Here is a 6692-nt window from a genome sequence, read left to right on the forward strand (position 1 = left end):
GGTGCGCAAAGGCCTTTAGTCGCGGTTGGCCAGACCAACCGCAACTAAAGCCCCTCCCCTATATATACCCATCCGGCAGCCAACACTTAGCCATTTGGAGCCATTCTCTTCACAAGTGGGTGTAGGTTTGTTTTTGGTTCCTCTTATGCACATAAGGTGTTTGATGAAATGCCCCAAGAGCATGAAACAAACATGACATGAAGTGTTGGAGCCACACTCCTCGATCGCGGTTAGCAACTTGATGAACCTTTGATGTGTCATTGATAAAATATGCATGTGTGCAGTTCATTGTTTAATTTATATTATTTGTAGCTAGTTAGTTTAACAAATGCATGATGGTTAATTATATATTTTATATTATAATAATGCAGATGAATCGGCAATGGATGTACGGTAACCGACTCTCCGGCGAGTTCACTACGGGTTTGAAAGATTTCCTCGTAGTGGCTAATGCGAACAAGCAGGGCGGTTTTGTTATCTGTCCATGTGTTATCTGTAAGAATCAGAAGGGTTACTCTTCCTCAAGAGATGTTCACATGCATCTGCTTCGGCACGGTTTCATGCCAAGCTATAATTGTTGGACCAAGCATGGAGAAAGAGGGGTTATAATGGAAGAAGATGAAGAAGGGGATGATTTCATCGATGAAAGCTATCTTGCTCATTTCGGTGATACTTTCATGGAGGATGCTGAAGGTGAAGGGGAAGGTGAAGAAGAGGCACATGATGATCCCGTTGATGATCTTGGTCGGACCATTGCTGATGCACGGAGACGCTGCGAAACTGAAAAGGAGAGGGAGAATTTGGATCACATGTTAGAGGATCACAGAAAGGCGCTGTACCCCGGATGCGATGATGGTCTGAAAAAGCTGGGCTGCACACTGGATTTGCTGAAATGGAAGGCAGAGGCAGGTGTAGCTGACTCGGCATTTGAAAACTTGCTGAAAATGTTGAAGAATATGTTTCCAAAGGATAACGAGTTGCCCGCCAGTACGTACGAAGCAAAGAAGGTTGTCTGCCCTCTAGGTTTAGAGGTTCTGAAGATACATGCATGCATCAACGACTGCATCCTCTACCGCGGTGAATACGAGAATTTGAATGAATGCCCGGTATGCACTGCATTGCGTTATAAGATCAGAGGCGATGACCCTGGTGACGATGTTGAGGGCCAGAAACCCAGGAAGAGGGTTCCTGCCAAGGTGATGTGGTATGCTCCTATAATACCACGGTTGAAACGTCTGTTCAGGAACAAAGAGCATGCCAAGTTGTTGCGATGGCACAAAGAGGACCGTAAGTCGGACGGGGAGTTGAGACACACCGCAGATGGAACGCAATGGAGAAAGATCGACAGATGGTTCAAAGATTTTGCAGCTGACGCAAGGAACATAAGATTTGCTCTAAGTACGGATGGCATGAATCCTTTTGGCGAGCAGAGCTCCAGCCATAGCACCTGGCCCGTGACTCTATGCATCTACAACCTTCCTCCTTGGTTGTGCATGAAGCGGAAGTTCATTATGATGCCAGTGCTCATCGAAGGTCCGAAGCAACCCGGCAACGACATCGATGTGTACCTAAGGCCATTAGTTGATGAACTTTTACAGCTGTGGGGTGGTGTCCGTGTGTGGGATGAGCACAAACAAGAGGAATTTGACCTACGAGCGTTGCTTTTCGTAACCATCAACGATTGGCCTACTCTTAGTAACCTTTCGGGACTGTCAAATAAGGGATACAATGCATGCACACACTGCTTACATGAGACTGAAAGTGTACATTTGCCAAATTGTAAGAAGAACGTGTACCTTGGGCATCGTCGATTTCTTCCGAAAATTCATCCAGTAAGAAAGAAAGGCAAGCATTACAACGGCAAGGCAGATCACCGGCCGAAGCCTGCGGAACGCACTGGTGCTGAGGTATTTGATATGGTCAAGGATTTGAAAGTCATCTTTGGAAAGGGTCCTGGCGGACAATCAGTTCCGAAGGGAGCTGACGGGCACACAGCCATGTGGAAGAAGAAATCTATATTCTGGGAGCTAGAATATTGGAAAGTCCTAGATGTCCGCTCTGCAATCGACGTGATGCACGTTACGAAGAATATTTGCGTGAACCTCCTAAGCTTCTTGGGCGTGTATGGGAAGACAAATGATACAAAGGAAGCACGGCAGGACCAGCAACGTTTGAAAGACCCTGATGACCGGCATCCGGAATGGTTTCAAGGTCGTGCCAGCTACGCTCTGACCAAAGAAGAGAAGGTCATCTTTTTTGAATGCCTGAGCAGTATGAAGGTCCCGTCTGGATTCTCGTCCAATATAAAGGGAATAATAAACATGGCGGAGAAAAAGTTCCAAAACCTGAAGTCTCACGACTGCCACGTGATTATGATGCAATTGCTTCCGATTGCTTTGAGGGGGCTCCTGCCGGAAAATGTTCGAGTAGCCATTGTGAAGCTATGTGCATTCCTCAATGCAATCTCTCAGAAGGTAATCAATCCAGAAGTTCTACCACGGTTACAGAACGATGTGATCCAATGTCTTGTCAGTTTCGAGTTGGTGTTCCCGCCATCCTTCTTCAATATTATGACGCACCTCCTGGTTCACCTAGTCGAAGAGATTTTCGTTCTCGGGCCTGTATTTCTACACAATATGTTCCCCTTCGAGAGGTTCATGGGAGTATTAAAGAAATATGTTCGTAACCGTGCTAGGCCAGAAGGAAGCATCGCCAAGGGCTATGGAAATGAGGAGGTAATTGAGTTTTGTGTTGACTTTGTTCCTGACCTTAAGCCGATTGGTCTTCCTCGATCGCGGCACGAGGGGAGACTAAGTGGAAAAGGCACGATCGGAAGGAAATCAACGATATGTATGGACGGCCATTCTCTGACTGAAGCACACCACACTGTACTGACCAATTCCAGCTTGGTGGCTCCGTACTTTGAGAAACACAAGAATATTTTACGCTCGGACAACCCGGGGAAGCCTGAATCCTGGATTAGGAAGGCCCACATGGAGACTTTCGGCAGTTGGTTGAGAAAACATTTAATGAATGACAATGATGTTGTAGATCAGCTGTACATGTTGGCCAAGACACCATCTTCGACTATAACGACTTTCCAAGGGTACGAGATAAATGGGAATACATTTTACACGATCGTCCAAGATAAAAAGAGCACCAACCAAAACAGTGGTGTCCACTTTGATGCAGCAACCGAGAATGGGCAAAAGGTCACATATTATGGTTACATAGAGGAGATATGGGAACTTGACTATGGACCCTCCTTTAAGGTCCCTTTGTTCCGGTGCAAATGGTTCAAGCTAACAGGAGGTGGGGTAAAGGTGGACGAGCAATACGGAATGACAATGGTGGATTTCAACAATCTTGGTTACCTTGACGAACCATTCGTCCTTGCCAAAGATGTCGCTCAGGTTTTTTATTTGAAGGACATGAGTAGCAAACCAAGGAAACGGAAAGATAAGAAAACGATCAGTACATCATGCGATGATCCAAAGCGCCACATTGTTCTTTCAGGGAAAAGAAACATCGTGGGAGTGGAGGACAAGACAGACATGTCAGAAGATTATAATATGTTTGGTGAAATTCCGCCCTTCAAAGTGAACATTGACCCAAGCATTAAGTTAAATGATGAGGATGCTCCATGGATACGGCACAATCGTAAGCAAGCAGGGACACAAGGGAAGAATTGATGTGTAATAATTTATTGTACCAAACTTTGTATTTGGTCGATGAACTGAATGATGTATCAAACCTTTTGTCAAACCTTCAAGGGGTTTTAAAATGAATTAGTTTTATTTTTCTGATTTTTTTGATATATAATTGTATTTTTAAGATTTTAAAATGAATTAGTTTTATTTTTCTGATTTTAAAAGGAAAAAGGAAGAAGAAGAAAGAAGGAAAAAGGAAGAAAAAAACAGAAGAAAAAAACAGAAGAAAAAAGGAAAAACAGAAGAAAAAAACAAACAGAAGAAAAACATAAGAAAAAAACAGAAGAAAAACAAACCCCCCGCCCTGCACATGGGCCATCCCGACCCCACATATGTTCGTCTCCATCCGCATCCCTGGCCAAACCCTAGCCACTCTACTCCAAGCTCTGTTCGGACAATTTGTTTATACGGAGAGGGGCGGCGAGGGGGGCGGCGATGCGCGCGGTGTTTTTTTAGGGATCGAGAGGGGACGGCGAGGGTTATAAATGTGTTGTCCTCGCCTCCCCTCTCCGTGACGCCGTCGTCTGCCGCCCCGTCTCGCGCTCTACCGCGACACCCTCTCCCACCCCTTCCTCGCCCCCTCCTTTCGCCACCGCCCTTTCGCCACCGCCACCGCCACCGCCCCCCTTCTTCACTTAATTAATTTGTTTTTACTACATGTTTTCAGGACTGACATAATGGCGGACGATAGAGCTGACCCGATTATGGACAACTATGATCCGGACGGTGAAGCACATATGTTCGGCATCATAAACGGCGATATTCTATATGTGCCGACCGGAGAAGAAGAAGATGATATCTCTTCTTATCTGAACCTTGACGGTGAAGATGAAGGGCGCCGTTAGCAAGATGATGCCGAACAAACGTCGATAAACGACGATCTTCAAATGGAAGTAGCAACCACCTCCGGTGCCGAGGTATATATATACATTGAGCCTCTGGTGATACAAACTAACTGATTTGAATAAATATGTGTGTACTAACGCGCGCGACTCTTTCTTATTTTAGCCCTCGGCCGGATCGTCGAAACAATCGAGTACGTCGTCAAAGCGTGGCGCAACCAAGACGATGAAACAAGGAGAAACATGCACCATCGAGGTTGTCGACAGTGCAACCGGCAGGCCGCTGGAGCCCCGCAAGAACGCCACCAAGTTTGTCAGCCAATGCGGAGCCATTGTTAGAGACAACGTCTCGATCACCGTCCAGGAGTGGAATGAGCCAAAGAAGGCACGAATTGATGGTTTCACTTTTGTCGATAAGAGAACAAAAAAAGATTGCTTCAAGAAGCTTATGGAACATTTCGTTCTACCTCCGGAATACAACAAATTCGATGAGGAGGGTAACAAGATTGAGGAAAACAAGGAGAGGAGGAGGCTAGTCAAACAGTTCGCTCTTCATAAGATGGCCGACGCATTCCGGAAATTCAAGCAAAATCTAGCCCACGACTTTGTCAAGCAGAACAAGACTCCGGATTTCAAAGGACAATATGAGAAACTAAAAGATGATTGGCCAGAATTTGTGAAGCAAAAGAAATCGGAGCAGTTCATTCAAATATCGAAAAAAATAAGGAAAATGCGGCTAAGAAGGAGTACAATCATGTTATGGGGCCAGGAGGGTATCGCCTTTGGGAGCCTAGGTGGGAGAAGATGGAGAACGAGCTGAGGGCGCGAGGAATCCGTCCAGGTACGGAGGGATGGGACCCAAGGGCCAAAAGCTGGTGGTACGGGCATGGGGGAACGCTGAACCCGGAGACAGGGGAGTGTGTTTACCGGGGCAAATTAATTAAACCCACCCAAGCCCTTATTAACGCAATGAGGGATGCTCAACAGGGGAAGATCAAGTTCAACAGAGAGAACGACGCGCTGACAAAAGCCCTCGGGAATCCTGAACACGGAGGACGTGTACGAGGCATGGGGCACATTCCGTGGAAAATAGGGTTCCCCCAGAACGATGACCCGTACGGTTACAGAAGCCGTAAGAGAAAGATGGATCAGGAAGCAGATGTTGTGGCGCGGTTGGCATCGGAAATGGAGGTGATGAAGAAAACCATGAGTGTACTAGTAGCCGAAAGAGATGCAGCTCGGGTGCAGCATGAAGATCATCCAGCGGATCTCGGAAGCCAGCAGCGGAGAAGCAGCGTGGCTTCCACGGAGGCCCCACCGGAGCCTCTGGTGGTCCAAATTATTGCACCGGAGCCTCTGGTGGTCGAAATTACTTCATCGGAGCCTCCTCGCTACCCCGTGGACGATATAAAGGAGATGAAAGAATGTCATCTGTATTATCCTATCGGGAACATGTCCATGAAGGTAGCCATCGGCAGTGCTTTACCATGTTTACCTGGAGCACTCCACCACAACAACCCCATTCAAGATGGCTATGCTCGTGTCACGGTGGAGGACATAGTCCAAGGGTTTGAGGACCTGGAGATTGACATTGCTACACCTGAAGGGGAGAAAAGACTTGGAGATGTCAAGCGCCATTTCATTCTATGGCAAAAGAAGTTTATCAAGTTTCCAGGCGAGGCGCCAAGGACAACAAGTCCACCACCCTACGGTGGTGGTGGTGGCGGTGGCGGTGGTGGTGGTGGTGGTGGTGGTGGTGGCGGTTCACCTACACCTCCGTCACGTCAGCCGACGCCGCCCCCCAGTCCACAACGTCCGGCGGGTGATCAGCCGCCGCCCCCCAGTCCTCGTCCGGCGGGTGATCAGACGCCGCCCCCCAATCCACCTCCGGCAAAGAAGCAGAAGCAGTCCTGGATTATTAACCCGGACCCTTATGTACCTAAGACCACAAAGGTACCGGAGCCATCACTGAAGCCTCTCCCCACAAGGCCTTGGGAACGTAGTGCCGAGGAAGTCGACGCGGCCGCGGCTGCTGATTTGGAGAAATGGAAGGCGGACTGCAAGAAGAAAACAGAGCCCGAGCCCAAGCCAGTATTTTCTGATGAGCAAAAGAAGTGGGCTAAGTCATTTTTGAGCACAC

Source organism: Triticum aestivum, chromosome 7B (assembly GCF_018294505.1).
Source record: "Triticum aestivum cultivar Chinese Spring chromosome 7B, IWGSC CS RefSeq v2.1, whole genome shotgun sequence".
Classification (NCBI taxonomy): Eukaryota; Viridiplantae; Streptophyta; class Magnoliopsida; order Poales; family Poaceae; genus Triticum; species Triticum aestivum.